The 22151-nt window shown below is 44.4% G+C and overlaps 2 protein-coding genes and 1 long non-coding RNA gene across 5 annotated transcripts in view; 1 reads left to right on the top strand and 2 right to left on the bottom strand.

Annotated features, from left to right (window-relative positions):
* Positions 1-4976, bottom strand: part of YPEL2 (yippee like 2) — a 63666-nt gene extending 58690 nt beyond the window's left edge. For 2 of the 3 annotated variants that reach the window (XM_082440202.1, XM_082440201.1), the window contains exon 1: positions 3441-3708. The gene's annotated coding sequence lies outside the window, so the exon portion shown is untranslated. Of the gene's footprint in view, positions 1-3440; positions 3709-4074 lie in introns of those variants that run through there. The other variant, XM_082440203.1, reaches the window with a different exon arrangement.
* The window catches only part of PRR11 (proline rich 11), a 276060-nt gene that overhangs the window by 136585 nt on the left and 117324 nt on the right, over positions 1-22151 (bottom strand). The window lies entirely within an intron of this gene.
* Positions 2733-18248, top strand: LOC309649780. The gene is made up of 4 exons (XR_014257280.1): positions 2733-3052; positions 14768-15939; positions 16281-17510; positions 17800-18248. It is a non-coding gene; the product is annotated as an uncharacterized lncRNA (long non-coding RNA).

Raw genomic sequence — 22151 nt, 5'->3', positions numbered from 1 at the left:
ATCCCTTTAGCCTGTAGGCCCTGGCTTTCCATCATTGGATGCTAAAATTCAAAAAGACACTTCCTTTTCCAGAGCTTTATACCCCCTCATCATGCTAAGGGAATGCAACTGCCAGAGCAACTAGTGGTTTGGTTGACAGACCCTAGGGAAATGCCAAGATAATTCACAAAGAAAATTGATCCAGACCTCAATTTGAATCCTACCTGCTTTTCCTATCCTAGGATATGCCATCCTTTTGTTGTTTCCTTTTTTTTCCCATAGGCTCAAAACTAAACGTTAATGTGAGCTGCTTGACCAAACTGAACATTATTCAAGTTAATTTCAACAATCCTACAGTTAGTGTTCCCATATAAGGCATACCCTTGGCAGGAAGGACCACAGTTGAATTTGAATTTGGATAATTTAGAGTTCTTTTTGAAGCTAAATTGCAGCTTTGATAAATTCAAGGAAATTTCTTTTACCAACATGTTTGGACACAATGACTAAGAGGGAAACATACAACATGTGGAAGCATCAGGTGTGTGTATGTTTATGCTTGAAAGTAGAGACAGAGGTAACAGCATCAGAAACCGGAATACTAACAAGACCCACCTGCACACAGGAGCTGAGCTGTTACAGAGGAAAGAACCAGGGCTGAGGCAGGCAAGGAGGTGGGGAAGCTTGCACCTCTTCTTATTAACTGTTGACAGACAAGCCCCTGGCTCCCCTCCCCACGCCTAACAAAAATAAAATCACCAGTCTGCCCTTCCCCTAGATTACACAGCCTGGAATACCCAGATATTAAAACCAACCTTTTCTGCTGCCCAAACTGTTAATGTCCCAGGCACAATGACTGTGTCATTGACTCAAAACCATTAAAATCATTAAAATAGTGAAAATTCACATAAATCTGTGAATAATACAGCAGGCTCAACAGCACTACTCATGACCCCAACCCCACACACCTAGAAACATCCAGTGGTATAGAAAGATGAACAGCAGCCCTCAAGCGGGCTGGAGCGGAGTGATGTGGGGAGGGAAGGGAGGCTATCTCTTAGGGCCAATGCCTCATGACAGCTGAAATCAAACAACACTATACCCTTAGACTAGCCTGGGCTAGTGTGACAGATGAGTGATCCTGGGTTTGCATAGAGTATGGCGCACATATCTGACTAAGGCTTTGCACTCTTCATATCTAAGTTAATGCCTTTCATTGTTCATTGACCCCAGTTCCCACTAGTTCAGGGTTTCTTATCAACCACCTGTCTAACAACCTCATGGCCCATTTATTAAAAATGTGCCCCACTGAGAATAAACATCTCCAGACTGGACTTACAAACTGCACTTTTAAACACTACCCAGGTCATCTTTATGCACATTTAAGTTTGAGGACCTCTGCTCTACAGCAATGTTTCTTCAACTGTGGGCCGTGACCCGTTTGGTCAAGAAACCAAATTAATGAGTCATGACCAGCAGTTGATTTTTTTTTTTTAAGTAAGTAGGAAAAAATTATAAATAGGACACACTGCAGGTAGTCAGGGCAATTATTGTTTCTGGGAACTGATGCACTTGTGGACCTCTGTGCAGGGATGTAAAATGTATTCCTCACTGTGGATCCCACTCAGAGTTTGAAAACCACTATCCTAGAGGGAAAAAGGAAAACGATATTCTTGCACATGCGTTTATTTTCATTTTTCACCCCTAATTCCAAGCTTCTGGAGTTTAGTTCAAGCACAAGATATCAAGACAGAAAGGCTGTTATCAAATCCTAAATTGATAAGGCAAAGCCAAACTGAGGAGGGGTATGAGCCCAAGGCCGACACTCTGCTCCTGCCTGAGGCCCTTATCATGGAGCTGGGGATAAGGAAAGGTGCCAAAGAGAAATTTGCACAACTCTCCTCAGGCTAGACCTGTTCCTTGGTAAAGAACCTGTAGCCACTCATTGTCACAGTTTAGAGGAATTAAAATGTTCCCCATGGGGGGGCAGTGGCGGGTTCAGGGGAGGCTCAGTCTCGGTATAAGGGATAGACAGAAGTCAGGTTCAACCCATCTTTGCAGTCCTGTGGCAGTGACTAGGTCAAGGGAAAGTCAGGAAAGGGTGAATGGTCAAGTCTCACCCCAGAACCAGCGACATGAGTTGCCTTGGGCAAGTCGCGTAACCTCTCAGTCCCCTAGGTTCCTTGAATGGCTAATGTTCTGGGAGCAAGTGGGGCACAGGCAATCAGACAGCTTCCCTTCTTGCCCAATACTCTAGGACAGGGAGTCCCATCTTGCACATCTTGCCGGACCAGAAGAGAGGAACATGGGAGGAAGGGCAAGGGGAAAAGATGGTAGCTAATTGTGTTGTTAGCTTTCAGACTCACCAGAAGCAAGGACTTACTGAAAAGAGCCTCAAGACCCGAGGAGAGCAAACTGACAAGGAGGCCAGAGAGCAAAAAACCCAGCGAAGCCCAGGAGCGTTTTCCCGTGCCATTCACAGCCGCGGGACTACGGGAGAGTCAGCTACATAACAGAAAAAAACGGAGGACACTCACTCACTTGGCTTTGTAAGCTCTCGTAAGCTGAGAGTGAAGTCAGAGGTGGCAGTCTCCTGGGCTGGGTCCAAAAGAACAGGTGGTTCCCCCCACCCGCCAACGAGAGAAGAGCCACCACTTGGGTAAAGACACCCAGAGGAAGTCAGCGGCCAAGGAGGGTGAACTGGAAGCAGTGAGAGATCGGCGCTACCCCTCAGCGCAAGTTCCCGAGAGGTACTCGCTGGAGAGGCCCCTTAATTCCGTCGGGCAGGAGTGAACTCGCGCCCACCCCTTTGGCAAGGGCACTGGGGAGGCGCCGGGAAGCGGCCAGGCAGGAACTCGGCTGCGGTTACCTCGGCCCAGGGCCGGCCAAGCGCTCCTCGGAGTCTTGAGGGCAGCCAGTCCCCCAAAGGCGGGGGCACCGAGGGCGGCGGCCCCGGACCCAGTGTCTCCAGCGGACACCCAGCGACACCGGGGACAGAAAACGCCCGAAGCTCCCACCCTGCCCCCCACAGACTCCGAACCCACGGGAACTATGCTCAGGAAGAAGCAGCGACCAGGTCTCCAGGTCACCCCCCTACCGCCCCGCCAAACCGCGCGCGCCCGACTAGCCCCGCTCCTCGCACAGGCCCCCGGCCCCCGACCCGGGAACCCGTGCCTTCTCGGCTCCCGCCGCGGGCCGCCGCCAGGGCCCCGGCAGTGTTTGTAAACAAACCGGTCACGTGGCCCCGGCGGCCCGCTCCCCGCCCCCTGTGCCCACGGCCCCCAGGGTGACCCCCCACCGGACCCCGCCTCGGCCGTGCCGGGCAGAGGGTGCTGCGCGCCCTGGGGGAGCCGGGCCACAGGGACCACGGGACCTGCGCCCAGTGACGGGGGTCGGGCGCCCGCGCTGACAGCGCGCCCCACGCCCACGCACGCCCGGCTCGCGCAGTGCTCGCGTCTGCTTACCCGGCAGCAGGCTGCCCGGTCCGGCCAGCTCTGAGCTTGGCTCCGCGGGGGTGCGCAGCAGCAAAGGACCGCCCGGCCGGATCCCGGGCTCTGGGCGCGCTCTTAAAGCCACAGTCTCCGCCACTGCCCCTGCCGCCACTCCGCATCCCTCCGGGTCGGGGCCGGGGGCTGCCTGGTGACGGACGCGCCCCCGCGCCTATCCCCTCGGCTCAGCACATAGCAACACGCCGCGGGTTGGCTGGGCCCGGCCGCAGCCCATCCGTCTTGAGCCAATCAGCGAAGGACGGAACTCCGCCCCCTGCTTCCCCTACCTCCCACCCCCCACCTCTCGGCCCTGGCCGGGCTTGGGTGAGGGGAGTGTGGCGAGTCCCGGTTCAGGCCCTATGAGGCTCAGCCAGCGGAGCCTGGCCAAGCAGGGCACCTGGCTGGAGGAAGAGGGAGAAAGGGTGATGAGGTTGGGTAGGCTCTCGGCGCCCGGGAGGAGACCGTCTATTTGGGTTTGGAGTTTGTCCCCGCTTCAAGGCTGGGATATCCAGAACCCGGGGTAGGGAGAGGGGAAGCTTTATAGTGCTTCTTCTACTCTCTAACTCCCTCCTCCCACCTTAGGTATCCCTAACTCAAGAGTCTAAGTTACCTGAGGAAGCTCTCGGGAACCGGGGCAGTTGCATTAAATAAGACAGTGCCAGCCCGACAGGGCCCAGCCAGGACCTACTCAGAAGCAAGGCATTTCCCCTTTTCTCTCTGCTCTGCTCAAATTTGGCGAATTAAAAGTAGGAACGAGGCATTACAGGAATTGGAAGGTACCTAGCCCCCAACTGCTGCTGATTTTCCAAGGCTTTTAAAGAGAAATGATTCGCCTCGGAGAGTAGGATGGTCAGTGATCGTAGGGGAGGCGCCCACGTTCTGGGTCAGTAGAGTGGTGCTTTTCAAGGAAGAGAAGGTTAAAAAATAAGTCCAGGGCAGTCAGGAAATCTAGGGAGGCACCAGGTGGGTGGAGTGGGGCAGCCTCCCAGCAAGAAAACAGGTCAGTTTGAGAAAGAATGCTGCCAGGGATCAGGGGCAGAGAGCAACCTAGCCTTTTTAGTTGGCCACTGTTAGTTCTGCAGTTTCTCAGAGAGCGGTAGGAAATGCGATGTTTTATTGAGCTGCTGTCAGAATGTGACATGCTTCCGGGGGTGCTGCTGACTTCAGCCCCCTTCCCCACTGGTTTGCACATAAATGGAGAATGGTACCAGGGTAGATCCCCAGGTGGCTCAAACTTCACCACAACTCCACCGGGCAGTCTTTAAAATATATTTGATTTGGGGACTTCCCGGACGGTCCAGGGGTTAAGACTGCGCTCCCAATGCAGGGGGCATGGGTTTGATCCCTGGTCGGAGATAGATAGATAGATAGATATTTGATTCAGTTAATATATTTTGCATTCAAATTGTATTCAGTTAATATACCTTGCATGGTTGGATGCAAATCCAGTCCTAATGTTAATAAAATGTTAGTAAAAACCACAAAAAAGACCTCAGTTGGTATCATACACATGTATCAGTCTCAGTGTAAGCAGTTTCAGTGTAAGCAAGAACACCTTGTCACTGTTCACAGTTGACAAAGTTGGAAAGTTTAAAACAGATTTTTTAAAAATGCTTTTCAGGTAAGAAAGAATCATGAACAAGAAACGTTTAATACTTAATCCTTAATCTATGAAGAGGTGGTGGATTCTTTAGATTATCAAGAATTTGATTTCTGCACTCATCTGCCTCTTGGGCAAATTTCTTTGTCTCTCTAGGCCTTGGTTTCCACAGTTTAAAACAAAGAAAATTGAAATAGGATGATCTCTAAAGTCCCTTACCAATCGAAAGTCTAATCAGGGCCAGAAAGTCAAACTCGTTACAATGTTTCAGCAATATCCTGCTAGTAAATATTCATGTTGCCAGATCACCATTCCCCAACAGTAGATGTTGCATTAGTTTAACACCCTAGGATATTGGTGTGTTATGTAACAAGATTGGTGGCTACTGTTTTCTGTTTAAATAAAAGATAATGTTAGCTAAGGAGGACAAGCCTGGTGGGGTGGTTCAAGAGGGAGATCTGAGGACCCCTGCAGGCCTGCCGTGTGTATGCAGGGAAGTGGAAGAGGCAACGGGACTTGCAAGACCTGGAGACAATAGAACCAGCCAGGCAACCAACCAAAAAAAGGATGTAATAAGGCTGATGGTGCCTCCTCCCAGTCAAAAGAGCCAAGCATTGTGAGTTGTTAGGCCAGAAGGTAGAAGTGAAACAAAGCAGTAGAAGCAACTTCTCTTCCTCTCTGAAAGCACCTCTAATGGCCCCTCAGTACACATTTACTCAGTGCCTATTCTGTGCAGAATTTCCTGCTTGGCTTGGATGGTAGTTTTCTGAAGAATCTACCAAGAGGAGAGACCCTGAGGCCTAGGGAGAGTGTGTGAGAACGGACAGATATTTATCCTGTAGGGCAAAAAAGAGGTGGAAAAATATAGGGAGAGAAGTAAGTAAATTTGTTCAGATTTAGCCAGAGGGCTTTTTTTTTTTTTTTTTTTCCCCTAGCAGTAAAAGTTTGAGAAGTTCCTAGCCTCACAGACAGGTTATCAGCTTGGCTTTGTCAGTGGCCCAGGACCCTCGTCTCCTCTGTGTGTGGCCAAATTCATTCATTCCCAAAGCCTTCACAGCAGTTCTTTTCCAGCATCCCCTTTCTCCAATCCCACATTCCTACTGTTGCCACATCGACATCACTACTACCGCGAAAAGGTCACTTTTATGTGCTCATCTTAACCTCTCATAGCGTTTGACATGATTACATCCTCCTTTCTCTCACCCCCACCACCAGTGCATCAGCAGGTCCTGTCAGCTCTACTTCAAAAATATATATTTGCTCTGAACACGTCTGTCTCTGCTGCTACCACCCTGGTCAGAGCCACCAACACCTCTTGCCTGGATGTCGCAACAGCCTGCCAACTGACCCCCCTGCTTCCAGTCTCTACACAGCAGCCAGGTGGTAGTTCCTCAAAACAAACTCCTTACGATGGCCACAAGGCCCTACTAAGCCAGCCTCTCTGGTCTTTCCCTGTTGCTCCTTTGCTCATGCCGCTGCAGTCAAGCTGGCCACCTTTCCGTTCCTCAAATACACTGGGCCTGGTCTTGTATAGTGTTTGTATTTGCTGTTCCCTCCACCTAGAACATTGTCTCCAGAAGGCTGCCTCCTCACCACTTGGTTTTCAGGTCAAACATTTCCTCCACAGAGGCCCCCCCTGATACTTACATGCTCCCCAGGGTACCATCTATTCTACCTGCTCCCAACTTTTCTTGCTTTTTTCTTTTTAAATTTTATTTATTTATTTATTCATTTATTTATTTATTTTTGGCTGTGTTGGGTCTTCGTTGCTGCATGAGGGCTTTCTCTAGTTGCGGTGCGCTGGCTTCTCACTGCCATGGCTTCTCTTGTTGCGGAGCACGGGCTCTAGGGGCGCCGGGTTCAGTAGTTGTGGCTTGCAGGCTCTAGAGCGCAGGCTCAGTAGTTGTGGCGCACGGGCTTAGTTGCTCCGGGGCGTGTGGGATCTTCCCAGACCAGGGCTCGAACCCGTGTGCCCTGAATTGGCAGGCAGATCCTTAACCACTGCGCTACCAGGGAAGTCCCCCAACTTTTCATAACACATATCTCTCCATGAAATTACTTTCTTCGTGTTTTTATTTGTTTTCTGTCTCACCCACCTCTGAAGTGTAAGCTCCATGAGAGCGTCCGGGACTTTGTCTGTCTTGCTTCCTGTTGTATCCCCAGTGCCAGCAACAGTGTCTGGCACTCGACCAATACTTGTTGAATAAATAACTGAACAAATGAATGAATATGCGCACCACCTCCTACACCATCTCCTGCAGTTTCTTTCACTTTCCTTTATCTCCTTTCCCTCTTTGCTCTTTCCTCATTCCATCTCAAAGCCTTTTGCTTGATGACTTAATCCAAGATCAGATCAAATGTCACTTTTCTGGGAGAGTTTCCCCTAACCTCTCTAGAAAAACTAATCTTTCTCTTCTCAATACCTTCCATAGCACTGTATTCATAACTCTATTACATCACTCAACACTCTGCACTCCTTAGTAAGAGTTCTCAGTTATCCATTCTCTCTGCCAGTTCCTCCCGGGCTGGAAACTTATCAGATCATCTTTGTATTTTTAGCACCTGGCACATGGCAGGCCCTCCCTCCAGGTTTATATTTGAGTTGAATCCAGTAGGGATCCAAGCAGGAATGGATAGGTTCTGTCCTCAGAGTCCACTGATTAACAGATAACAGTCTTACTTCATAGTATGACAAGATCAACCTGAAACTTTAGGATATTCTATAATGAAAGGAGCTGCCTACGTTTTAATATCACAGCACAATGGAAACTTCCTGAACGCTAAAGGCTACAGCCTCTCACACTACCATACCACCTGGGAAAACATTCCCCTTTGCCTGTCTGGGGAGGGGGAGTTGCTCCTCCTCCCAGACTTCACTCGCATCTCCCCCCACAAGGAAAGTCCCATGACATTACATCACAGAGGAGGGCCTGGTGCCATTTTCCTGCAGACACATCATGGCAACAGTGCTTTGTTTCTTTATGTACAATAAATGCTTTCTCTGAATCTTGTCCAAGTCCCTCACTTTCAGTCATGAAAGTGGCTGATTATGTGTTTTTCAGACTGTAAGTGGGTAAGGGTTATACGTCAGCCCTCCTGAACACACTCTGAACAAAACAGCTGCTCTAATTTATTGAGCACATGTTGTGGACAGAGCAGTTTCTATTCTATCTTGTTATATTTAATCCTCAAAGCAACCTGCAAGATAGGTATTTTCCCCCATTTTTTAAAGAAGCTGATCCTATGGAATTTGAATCCTGATCTATCTGGCTTCAAATCCCATTCATTCTCTTTCTTCTACACCATCAAAGAGGACAAATGCTTCTCTCCTCTTCTCTTCAAATATCCCAGTCCCTTTTACAAGGAAACTCATCCAAACATCAGACTACCCAACAAAGCAAAATTCAGAGTGCCCAGAAACAAGAGGTGTAAGGGCTTAGCACTTCCGTCCTAAAAACAACAATAGAAACTCTAATATTTACGTGGTGTTTCCTATGTTCTAGGAGCTGTTACAGACACTTTACATGCATTGCTTAATTTAATCCAATCTTCACAACAACCTTATGAGGAAGATACCACTGGGTCTACATACCTTAACCACAGTTCCAAAATCCAAAAAGCTCTAAAAATTAAAAGTAAGTTTGACACAGCTCATATGGAACAATAACAAGTCAATAGTAGTCAATAACTAAAATCTGGGGACTTTTCTGGTGGCGCAGTGGTTAAGAATCCGCCTGCCAATGCAGGGGACACGGGTTGAGCCCTGGTCCGGGAAGATCCCACATGCCGCGGAACAACTAAGCCCGCGAGCCACAACTCCTGAGCCTGAGTGACACAAGTACTGAAGCTGGTGCGCCCATGCTCTGCAACAAGAGAAGCCACACAATGAGAAGCCCACGCACCGCAACGAAGACCCAAAAATAAATAATAAATAAATTTGTAAAAAATAAAATAACTAAAATCTGTAGGGTAAAAAATATTTGGGAGGATACAAGGAATTGTATTTTCCTTCTTTATTTTCACAAGCTACTAATAGTACTCTCATTGAGTATCTTTTAATTTCCAGTCCTTCCCATGTGGGCTAGTCTCAGTATTTGTCTAATCAATATGTTATACGTCATAGTCAGTTACAGTACCATTGAGGATGTCTCTCTTCTGCACAATTTTTTTAAAAATTTTTTTATTTTTATTTTTGGCTGCATTGGGTCTTCGTTGCTGCGTGCGGGCTTTCTCTAGTTGTGACGAGCAGGAGCTACTCTTCGTTGCGCTGCGTGAGCTTCTCATTGTGGTGGCTTCTCTTGTTGCGGAGCACAGGCTCTAGGTGCGCAGGCTTCAGTAGTTGTGGCACTCAGGCTCAGTACTTGTGGCTCACGGGCTCTAGAGCACAGGCTCAGTAGTTGTGGCACATGGGCTTAGTTGCTCCCTGGCATGTGGGATCTTCCCGGACCAGGGATCAAACCCATGTTCCCTGCATTGGCAGGCGGATTCTTAACCACTGCGCCACCGGGAAAGTTACCTGCACAATTTTTAAATTGATATAATAAACCATAGAAGATTTTCTTTATGCTCCACTTTCAAAAAACAAAAAATTTGACATAGCTCATTTGATGGCAAACTTCAGCTGACATGAGGTCATTCATAGGCTTTTTTTTTTTTTTTAATTTTTATTTATTTATTTTATTTTATTTTTGTCTATGTTGTGTCTTCATTTCTGTGCGAGGGCTTTCTCTAGTTGTGGCGAGCGGGGGCCACTCTTCATAGCAGTGCGCGGGCCTCTCACTGTCACGGCCTCTCTTGTTGCGGAGCACAGGCTCCAGACGCGCAGGCTCAGTAGTTGTGGCTCACGGGCCTAGTTGCTCTACGGCATGTGGGATCCTCCCAGACCAGGCTTCGAACCCGCGTCCCCTGCATTGGCAGGCAGACTCTCAACCACTGTGCCACCAGGGAAGCCCTCCTCATTCATAGGCTTTATTAATCTCATCTAGTATGTTCATATGTTTCTTAGAGGAATATTAATGTTCGGAAGAGCTCATACTCCCTAGTGTTTTATGTAATATACGGTATATGCACTGAAAGTTTCTAGAATCTAAAACACATCTATGTCAGGGTTTCAAATATGGGATTGAGGACTATATTATTATCCCTACTTTACAGATAAGTAACTTAGGTTCAGAGAGGTTAAGTAACTTGCCCAAAGTGACACAGCTAGTTAATAGTAGAACTACAATTAGAAATATGTCTGAATCTGTGAAAAAAAGTATTTGGAACACGTGTGACAGACTAAGGGCTAATTCTTCTGAAGGCAAAAATAGGAAGTGACAATTCACAGTAGAGGAAAAAGAAATAACTTGTAAAGATGTGAAAAAATATTCAGCTATAGTTATAACAAGAAAAAAAGTAAATTAAAATTACAATGAGGTACTATTTTTATCTTATCAGATTGGAAAGTAGTAAAAAGCTCAATAACACTGTTGGAGAAGATGTGACAAAACAGCCACTCATATGTTGTTTGCAGTAAGGTAATTTGGTACAATTTCTATGAAGGGCAATTTGATAACCTCTCTCAAAATAAGAAATTAATATACTCAGAAATTTCACTTGTAGGAATTTATCTTTAAGATAGACTCACGCATGTGCACAAAGATGAATATTAAAGGATATCGTAACATTGTTAGTATTAGCAAAAACTCTGACTCTCTGGGAAATGTAACTTTGCAGTTGATTAAAGCCCAGAAATTTTACAATGCTCTAAAACTGATAATGGGGTATGATTATTTTTTCTGTTCAATAGAAGAGAACCTCAAATGTTATTATTTTCACCCTATAGGACATTAGCCAGTTATCTACCAAAATTAGCAAGGTTATTTCAGTATTTATTTTTATCCACTGACTTTACGATTTTCAACTTGCATATTGTGTTTTTTTTTTTTTTTCTTTTTTTTTTTTTTAATTTTTTTTTTAATTTATTTATGGCTGTGTTGGGTCTTCGTTTCTGTGCGAGGACTTTCTCTAGTTGCGGCAAGCGGGGGCCACTCTTCATCGCGGTGCGCGGGCCTCTCATTATCGCGGCCTCTCCCGTTGCGGAGCACAGGCTCCAGATGCGCAGGCTCAGTAGTTGTGGCTCACGGGCCTAGTTGCTCCGCAGCATGTGGGATCTTCCCAGACCAGGGCTCGAACCCGTGTCCCCTGCATTGGCAGGCAGATTCTCAACCACTGCGCCACCAGGGAAGCCCCATATTGTGTTTTGAACTCACTTGTCATCCTGGTGGTTTCTTCATTAATGAATTAAATAAAACTTTAATATATAGTTTCTATGCATTCATATTGGAAGTATGATTTTCATCTTTTAAAACTAATGCTTTGAAATAACCTAAATCCATCCATAAAGGACTGGTTGAATACATTACAATGCCTCTACATGAAGGAATACTATGCAGCCTTTAAAAAGAGGCAGATTTATACATAGCTGCTCCGTGAGGGCGAGGATCTTTGTTTGGTTCCCCAATGAAACTAAGCACCTAGAATAGTGCCTGGGCACATAGTGTTCTTAGTTTGCTTCTGGCTGTGATAACAAGCAATTCCAAAATATCAGTGGCTAACCCACACATACACACAAAACACATTTATTTTTTTCTCATGGATATGTCAGGTAGCTGCGGTGGCACTGCTCCAGGCTGAGGTTCACAGGCTGGGTTGAGGTTGTCTTCTAGTGCCTTCTTGTTTAGGGACCACTGATGTATAAGAAGTACATGGTAACATACAATGCCTCTTAAAGCCTCTACTTTGAGTGACACATTGTCACTTAGGCCTGCAATCCACTGGTCAAAGAAAATCATATGGCCAAGTCCAAAGTCAAGAGAGAAGAGAAGTATACTTCACCTTCTTTACAGAAAGAGCCTCAAAAGTCACATGGCAGAGAACAGGATGTATAATCCTCTTATGAGGAGTGGAGAACAATATTTCAATCTAGCATAATGCTCAATAAATATATGTTAAATGAATGAATTGAGAGAACAAACTCCAAGAATTCAGGGGGAGAAAAAGGCATGGGGCAGAACTATGGTACAAAGTATGCCACCATTTATTTTTTTAAATATAAATATATAGAGAATGTATAGAAGTATGCTTGAATATGCCTTTACTATCTCTAGGAGAAAGCTCAAGAAGCTGGTACCTGTGGTTGCTGCTGGGAGAAGAACTGGGAGCCTGGGGGTGAGGAATGGGAGGGAGGCTTACCGTTTAGTATCATGTATATGTATTACCTATTAAAAAATAAAGTTAACTTCTCTACAGAGGAAATAAAAAGAACAATCCAATACAGTCTGACTGTAGAGTCCAAACACTAAAACCCTACGCTATGATATCTTTGGGAGAAAGCCATGGATCAGAAGACTTCCTTTTGTTCTTAATTCATCGCAGACGAACCGTGCATGGCATCTCCTTTGTCTCAAGTTCCTGCAGACTCACCTATAGCACAACACCAATTACAACAGAATTCCATCTCAGCCAATTTTTAAATGTTCCAGAACCATAATTTTCAAACCCAGTGGAAAGCTTCAGGAATGGAAGTCTCTGAAGAGAGAGGGGTGAAGCTAGTTCATCCTGATCCTTTCAACCAAATTAGCTCTGCTTTTAGCTGTTTTGCTTCTGAGTTTAAATAAAACCCTTCTCCTAATAGTAAAATGAGATGATGACTCTAGCTCTCTCATACTCACTTTGTGGTGCTGTGTGGAGCAGTACAATCCTTAGGCACCCTCAGAACTTCAGGTAAAGTTAACAGCAGTAACAATAAGGAGAATCAAAATGTGATGGAGGGCTTCCCTGGTGGCGCAGCGGTTGAGAATCTGCCTGCTAATGCAGGGAACACGGGTTCGAGCCCTGGTCTGGGAGGATCCCACATGCCGCGGAGCAACTGGGCCCGTGAGCCACAATTACTGAGCCTGCGCGTCTGGAGCCTGTGCCCCGCAATGGGAGAGGCCGCGATAGTGAGAGGCCCGCGCACCGCGATGAAGAGTGGCCCCCGCTTGCTGCAACTAGAGAAAGCCCTAGCACAGAAACGAAGACCCAACATAGCAATCAATCAATCAATAAATCTTTAAAAAAATTAAAAAAACAACATGGGCTTCTCCAGCTCTGGAGGAGGATTCAACTTAAAAAAAAAAAAAATGTGATGGAAGAGATTGGACATCTACACAAAAGACTCCCTTCTTCAGCAAATGGGTAGATAGAGATTTAGGAGTGTCCATATCCAATTAGGGATTAGGGCATAATTTCTAAGTAAGAACGATTGTATACGTATTGCTATTGTATCCAAAGCTGTAAAATATTCTAGTCTCTGAGTGAATGCATTGTGTTATATATTGTCTGAAGAATAGCCTTCTTCATTACTGAGATATCCCAGCAAAGAATGGGAATTCCATGACTGGAGGGTTGACAGTGGCACCTCACTCAATAGTTTCCTCTCAGCAGAGCCTGGGAAAACTTGCAGTTTAATGTGCCCTGTTTAATGGATTTACAGATTATATTATACTACGGTGTTCAGTTTTCACTAAGTTAACCCCCATAAAATGGACAAGAGCGTCCCGAGTTTCCTGCAAAGAAACAGCAAATTAAAGATAATGCTAATAATTAAAGCCCAAGCCAGCAAGAAAGTGGTGGGGTTGACATTTCTCTTACCTTTCATATAAGCTGTCAGCCACATTACTCAGTAAAAAGCAATAACCTTCTTGTCGGATCTGACAAGAAGATGATACCAAAAAAATTCAACATTATCCACAGATGATTTGAAAAAATGGATTTACTTTTTTTGTTGTTGTTGCTGTTAGGAACGTATAACCAGAAATGTTTGGAGACCCCTGGTTTGAATAAATGACCCCTGAAGAGCAAGAATGTGTCAGTGACTCTCCAATATGGTTCAGACAGAAGGTGCCCAGCCAGAATCTGGGATATTTTATTCTGCTTAACGGGTCACCCCTACAGAGAGGCTGAATGAATCCAGCTACTGTTGCTTGATGATACCGCCTTGTAAGATCACCTAACTCATTTCTCAATTATATTCTTTTTATTTTTTTAATTTTTTGGCCACACCAAGCGTCATGTGGGACCTTAGTTCCCTGACCAGGGATCAAACCCACTCCCCCTGCATTGGAAGTGCGGAGTCTTAACCACTGAACCACCAGGGAAGTCCCCTTAATTATATTCTTGATTTTCAAGTATAATTTATGGTTCTGATGTGGCTCCCCATGTTGTCTTTCTTACAGATGTTTGAGAGCGTACCATACAGTGTCAGTGCCTGGTCATTACATTATTCCAATATTGGACTCTTGTGAGCTTGGTTAATGTGGGTCCATCCCCGAGAGACTGCTCACCTCTAAGTGTTATGACAAAATGAATTCCTGGATTTGTCAGAGTGATACCCAGACCCTAGAAGACAGGGACCCTCAGTTTCCCCAGATGACTTCATCTCGGTACTCTCTCCTGGCAGTGCTGTAACCTAAATTCTTTTACCGAAGACCCTGAAAAGTAATACATATAGGAACCTGGGCCTTGTTTCTAAAAGAAGGGAGTTTCTAGCTCTGAATTGTATTCATTCTGTAGCACATCTAATGCTATTCTTGCTCCACAGCTTTTTCTTCTGTGCTCTCAGTTTTTGAACAGTGTTAATTCAGTAACTTGAAAGCTGATTGTTGCTTTGGTCTGCCAGGCACCAAGGCCCAGGTTCCCAACAAAGGCTCTTCAGACAACACAATAGCCAAGATAAACTGACCCGCAGAGCTGAGTTTACATAGGATCCAAGCTGCCTCTCTGCTCTCCTGGCCTGCTGCTGCAGCAGACTGCTAGATGATTGCACAGCCAGCCTCTGAAGCATTCTCCCTCCCGGACTCTTCCTTCTTTGAATAAAACTGACATAGATCCATTTCCTTTAGTCAAATGACAATATCATCAGCTGTCTCAGCAGCTTGGCTGACCAGACTTTTATTTTTGCCTCACTGCCTGATGGCAATATTCCAACTCCAGCAATTTCTAGGAGTGAAGAGCAGCCTATGCAGGAAAGGTAGGGTGGGCCTATGGAACTGGGCTGACTTTAGATCAATTAGGAGGGCCATTCTCAGCCTTGGTTGCATATTAGAGTCACCTGGAGAGCTTTTCAAACATAGCAATGCCTGTGCCGAACTCCTAGCAATTGTGATTTAATTAGTCTGGGGAGAAACCTGGGCATAGATGCCTTTAAAAGCTCCCCAGGTGATAAGTGCAGTCAGTGGTGAAGACCACATACTTGGGATCTTATCCTCCAAGGGAGGATTTGAGACTGATACAATTCTTTTCTAAGCCTTCTAGTCTAAAGCTCCCTCCATCATCTCCATAAATTCCATTTTGCAATTAGCTCACAGACATATTTGCAAAAAGCTGCACAAGTAAAAATGTGTTAATGATACAATGCCACACTTCACAGGTTCCAAGACATTTTCTCATATATTCTTTCCTTTGACTCAAAATAACCGAGTGAGGTAAACAGGACAGGCATTATTATCCACAATTTTCTGGTAAGGAAATTGGTATCCTGAGCCAGCTGAGGACACAGACTTCTGGTTTTTGTTCAGCACTTTTGTTTTTTTTTTTTTTTTGGCTGCATCGGGTCTTTGTTGCTGCACTCAGGCTTTCTCTAGTTGTGGCGAGTGGGGTCTATTCGTCATTGCGGTGCACAGGCTTCTCACTGTGGTGGCTTCTCTTGTTGCAGAGCACGGGCTCTAGGCACACAGGCTTCAGTAGTTGTGGCACGCAGGCTCAGTAGCTGTGGCACACGGGCTTAGTTGCTCTGCAGCGTGTGGGATCTTTCCAGACCAGGGCTTGAACCCATGTCCCCTGCATTGGCAGGTGGATTCTCTCTTTTTTTTTTTTTTTAATAAATTTATTTATTTATTTATTTTTGGCTGAGTTGGGTCTTTGCTGCTGTGCGCGGGCTTTCTCTAGTTGCCGTGAGTGGGGGCTACTCTTTGTTGTGGAGCAGAGGCTCTAGGCGCGCAGGCTTCAGTAGTTGTGGCACGTGGGCTCAGTAGTTGTGGCTCGCTGGCTGTAGAGCGCAGGCTCAGTAGTTGTGGCGCACAGGCTTAGTTGCTCCACGGTATGTGGGATCTTCCCGGACCAGGGCTCGAACCCGTGTCCCCTGCATTGGCAGGTGGATTCTTAACCACTGCGCCACCAGAGAAGTCCGGCAGGCGGATTCTTAACCACTGAACCACCAGGGAAGACCCTGTTTAGCACTTTTTAAATTATGTAATATATACTTTACAGTGACATGCATAACCTCGGCTGTCACATATAGGGAGGAAATATTGCACAGGAGTTAAAAGCAAAGATTGTAAAATCAGATGTAAAAATTTGAGTTTTAGTTTTAGTTTGTCATATTAGTTTTATGATATTGGGCAGATATATAATCTCTCTGAGACTCAACTTTCCTCTACTGGATATAGTCCTGGAATATAGTACCATCTTCAAAGGGGTATTAGTGAGATATAATTGTTGATATTCTCATTATATGATCATGACACATTTACCTACTTGTGAAGATAGAAGTAATTTCTAAGAATTATTTAAAGTAGTTGGGTTCCTTTATTCAAAGTTTTCTGCAGTATCAATCTTTGGCTTTCTTACCTGATACTCTGCAGAAAATGAGGGGCTTGATTGGTACTTGAGAGTGGCATTTCTCACTACAGTCATCAAATGATTCCTTTTAAATCAGAAATCAGAATTCTAGCAAATCCACCATTTAAAATTTTTCTTCGTTTATTTTACCAAGGCAGGGCTTGATCAGATGCTTTTTTTTTTTTTTTTTTGGCCATACCACATGGCATGTAGGATCTTAGTTCCCTGACCAGCGATCGAACCTGTGTCCCTACAGTGGAAGCACAGAGTCTTAACCGCTGGACCCACTGGATCGCCACGGAAGTCCCCAGGTGCTTTTTAAAAAATTAATAGACGTAATTTTTAGAGCAGTTTTAGATTTACAGAAAAATTAAGCAGAGGACAGAGTTCCCATATAATCCTTCCCCTGCACACAGTTTCCTCTATTATTAAAATTTTTTATTAGTATGGTAAGTTTGTTATAATTAATGAACCCATGTTGACCCTTTATTATTAACTAAAGTTTATAGTTATTCAGGTTTCCTTAATTTTTACCTAGTGCCCTTTTTCTGTTCCAGAATCTCATTCAGGTACCACCTTATCTTTAGTTGTCATGTCTCCAAGCTCCTCTTGGCTACGACAGTTTCTCAGACTTCCCTTATTTTTAATGACCCTGACAGTTTTGGGCAGTCCTGGTCAGGTATTTGTAGGATGCCCCTCTATTGGAATTTGTCTGATGTTTTTCTCATGATTAGACTGGGGTCATGAGGTTTGGGGAGGAGGATCACAGGGATAAAGTGCCATTTTCATCACGTATGTCAAAGGTACATACTATCGGGGCTTCCCTGGTGGCGCAGTGGTTGAGAATCCACCTGCCAATGCAGGGCACACAGGTTCGATCCCTGGTCCGGGAAGATCCCACATGCCGCAGAGCAACTAAGCCTGTGTGCCACAACTACTGAAGTCTGCGCACCGAGCCCATGCTCTGCAACAAGAGAAGCCACCCCAATGAGAAGCCCACTCACTGCAACGAGAGAAAGCCCGAACACAGAAACAAAGACCCAATGCAGCCAAAAATAAAATAAATAAATTTATTAAAAAAAAAAAAAAAAGGTACATACTATCATTATGATTCAGTGTTGATGTTGACCTCCCTCACCTGGCTGAGGTCGTGTTTGTCAGGTTTCTCCACTGCAGTAACTCCACACTCCCCTTTCTTTGGCAGCAAATTAGTATGTACAACCTACACTATGGGAATTAAGCTCCCCTTTTGCTGTCGTCACCCACCAAGTCATGACAATTAACCTACTTGGTGGTGGCCATAGCCCTGTATGTTCCAGAATAGAACCATAATGGGGTCTAGGGAGACCTCTTGTGGCTAAATAAGGGCATAACCAGTCAGCTACAGGTTCTCACTATGCCACCAACATCCCCCCAGTTGTCCGGTGGTTCTCAATCAAGAGCGATTTTGCCCCCCAGCCCCAGGGAACATTTGGCAATATCTGGAGATGTCTTTGGTTGTCACACTTTTGGGGGGTGACGCTACTGATATCTAGTATGAAGCATCCTACAATGCACAGGACACATACAACGAAGAACTATCTGAGCTGACATATCAATAATGCTGAGGTTGAGAAGACCTGTGGCCAACAGCTGTATACAGGTGTATAAAGGTGACAGCTATGCTCAAAGGAATATTGTGATAACAGGCACGGGGGGAAGACCCTGTTTTGTGGGGAAAGAAAAAGGACAAATTCTTCAATAAAATATGCAGCTCAACACTACTGATCACAACAGAGATAGAAGAAATGGTGAAGTGACTTCTGGACATGTGCAGTTTCTTTTCTTTTTTTTTTTATTTTTTTATTTTTTTTGGAAATGTGCAGTTTCTTTTTGGGCCAATCTTGTGCACATGGACCTGAGTGGCAAGAGCTCATGCTACGGAGCTCAACAGAAGCAAATGGAAACGGGGAGCTGCTCTGAGCAGAAGAGGTACAGGTAGGAAAGAAATTGGACCGGGGCCAGTGTTTTGAGAAGGGGATTATGTGATAAAATTGTTCATTTCAGATAATTGTTTTAAAACTAAGAACAGTCTTGAGGGAAAAAATTTTAGCCAGTCCAATTGAACAACCACAATCCACAAATACTTTCAACTGTATTTCCTATACATACATATTTTTATGCTGTGGCAATTGATCAGTATGACCATCCATATTCTGCTTTTTTCACTGAATATTTTATCTGAAATATTTTTTCATATTCCTAGAGTCTCCATTATCTTTTTTAATGTCTCTATGATATTCCATAACATAGTTGCAACATACTACAGGCATTCTTCTATTGTTAGACAATAACATTGTGTCAGTTTTTCCCTTTTCTAACACTGCAACATAGTGTTTTTCTACAGTTAAAGTGTTTCCTTAGGTTTCCTTTCTAGGAGTCAGATTCTAGGGTCAAAAAGTATGAACAGTATGGCAACGTAGCAGAGTGGATAGGAACACAGAATTTGAAATTACACAACCTGGGTACAAAATTCACTCCTGCCCATTACCACCTACATGACTTGAATGATTTGCTTAAAGCTCCCAGATCCTCTGGGGACTGAGGTTATGATCCTGTATGCGAAGTACCTGGCACAGATCCTGGCAAATAGACAAATTACTGTTGTTGTTAACAAATTACCGTTACTGTTGTTGTTGAGCCCACCCGCCGCAACTAAGACCCGGTGCAACCAAGTAAATAAATAAATTTTTTTTTTTTTGAAATTTCATGTAATGAATGAAACATTTATATTAACATATTTCCATACAAATAACCCAATGAAAGTTTAGTATTAGTTGTTTTGTTTGTTTGTTTTTTTATACTGCAGGTTCTTATTAGTCATCAATTTTATACACATCAGTGTATACATGTCAATCCCAATTGCCCAATTCAGCACACCACCATCCCCACCCCACCGCAGTTTTCCTCCCTTGGTGTCCATATGTCTGTTCTCTACATCTGTGTCTCAACTTCTGCCCTGCAAACCGGCTCATCTGTACCATTTTTCTAGGTTCCACATACATGCGTTAATATACGATATTTGTTTTTCTCTTTCTGACTTACTTCACTCTGTATGACAGTCTCTAGATCCATCCACGTCTCAACAAATTACTCAGTTTCGTTCCTTTTTATGGCTGAGTAATATTCCATTTTATATATGTACCACATCTTCTTTATCCATTCGTCTGTCGATGGGCATTTAGGTTGCTTCCATGACCTGGCTATTGTAAATAGTGCTGTAGTGAACATTGGGGTGCATGTGTCTTTTTTTTTTTTTTTTTTTTTTTTTAATTTTTTTTTCTTTTAATTAATTAATTATTTTATTTTTGGCTGCATTGGGTCTTCGTTTCTGTGCGAGGGCTTTTTTGACTTGCGGCGTGCGGGGGCCACTCTTCATCGCGGTGCGCGGGCCTCTCACTATCGCGGCCTCTCTTGTTGTGGAGCACAGGCTCCAGACGCGCAGGCTCAGTAGTCGTGGCTCACGGGCCCAGGTGCTCCGCGGCATGTGGGATCCTCCCAGACCAGGGCTCGAGCCCGTGTCCCCTGCATTGGTAGGCAGATTCTCAACCACTGCGCCACCAGGGAAGCCCGCATGTGTCTTTTTGAATTATGGTTTTCTCTGGGTATACGCCCAGTAGTGGGATTGCTGGATCATATGGTAAATCTATTTTTAGTTTTTTAAGGAACCTCCATACTGTTCTCCATAGTGGCTGTATCAATTTACGTTCCCACCAACAGTGCAAGAGGGTTCCCTTTTCTCCACACCCTCTCCAGCATTTGTTGTTTGTAGATTTTCTGATGATGCCCATTCTAACTGGTGTGAGGTGATACCTCATTGTAGTTTTGATTTGCATTTCTCTAATAATTAGTGATGTTGAGCAGCTTTTCATGTGCTTCTTGGCCATCTGTATGTCTTCTCTGAAGAAATGTCTATTTAGGTCTTCTGCCCGTTTTTGGATTGGGTTGTTTGTTTCTTTTTTTTTTTTTTAATTTTTTTTTTAAACTTTTTTTTGCATTTATTTATTTAGTTATTTAGTTATTATTTATGGCTGTGTTGGGTCTTCGTTTCTGTGCGAGGGCCTTCCCTAGCTGCAGCAAGTGGGAGCCACTCTTCATCGCGGTGCGCGGGCCTCTCATTATCGCGGTCTTTCTTGTTGTGGAGCACAGGCTCCAGACGCGCAGGCTCAGTAATTGTGGCTCACGGGCCTAGTCGCTCCGCGGCATGTGGGATCTTCCCAGACCAGGGCTCGAACCCGTGTCCCCTGCATTGGCAGGCAGATTCTTAACCACTGCGCCACCAGGGAAGCCCCTGTTTCTTTAATATTGAGCTGAATGAGCTGTTTATATATTTTGGAGATTAATCCTTTGTCCGTTGATTCGTTTGCAAGTATTTTCTCCCATTCGGAGGGTTGTCTTTTCGTCTTGTTTATGGTTTCCTTTGCTGTGCAAAAGCTTTGAAGTTTCATTAGGTCCCATTTGTTTATTTTTGTTTTTATTTCCATTACTCTAGGAGGTGGATCAAAAAAGATCTTGCTGTAATTTATGTCAGAGAGTGTTCTTCCTATGTTTTCCTCTAAGAATTTTATAGTGTCCAGTCTTACATTTAGGTCTCTAATCCATTTTGAGTTTATTTTTGTGTATGGTGTTAAGGAGTGTTCTAATTTCACTCTTGTACATGTAGCTGTCCAGTTTTCCCAGCACCACTTATTGAAGAGACTGTCTTTTCTCCGTTGTATATCCTTGCCTCCTTTGTCATAGATTAGTTGACCATAGGTGCGTGGGTTTATCTCTGGACTTTCTATCCTGTTCCATTGATCTATGTTTCTGTTTTTGTGCCAGTACCATATTGTCTTGATTACTGTAGCTTTGTAGTATAGTCTGATGTCAGAGAGTCTGATTCCTCCAGCTCTGTTGTTTTCCCTCAAGACTGCTTTGGCTATTCGGGGTCTTTTGTGTTTCCATACAAATTTTAAGATTTTTTGTTCTAGCTCTGTAAAAGATGCCATTGGTAATTTGATAGGGATTGCATTGAATCTGTAGATTGCTTTGGGTAGTATAGTCATTTTCACAATATTGATTCTTCCAATCCAAGAACATAGTATATCTCTCCATCTGTTGGTATCATCTTTAATTTCTTTCATCAGTGTCTTATAATTTTCTGCATACAGGTCTTTTGTCTCCCTAGGTAGGTTTATTCCTGGGTATTTTATTCTTTTTGTTGCACTGGTAAATGGGAGTGTTTCCTTAATTTTTCTTTCAGATTTTTCATCATTAGTGTATAGGAATGCAAGAGATTTCTGTGCATTAATTTTGTATCCTGCAACTTTACCAAATTCATTGATTAGCTCTAGTAGTTTTCTGCTGGCATCTTTAGGATTCTCTATGTATAGTATCATGTCATCTGCAAACAGTGACAATTTTAC

Source organism: Balaenoptera physalus, assembly GCF_965194825.1.
Source record: "Balaenoptera physalus genome assembly, chromosome: 20".
In the NCBI taxonomy this organism is placed as follows: Eukaryota; Metazoa; Chordata; class Mammalia; order Artiodactyla; family Balaenopteridae; genus Balaenoptera; species Balaenoptera physalus.
Note: the sequence above shows the minus strand (reverse complement) of the source record. Positions and strands in the feature narration are given on the sequence as shown.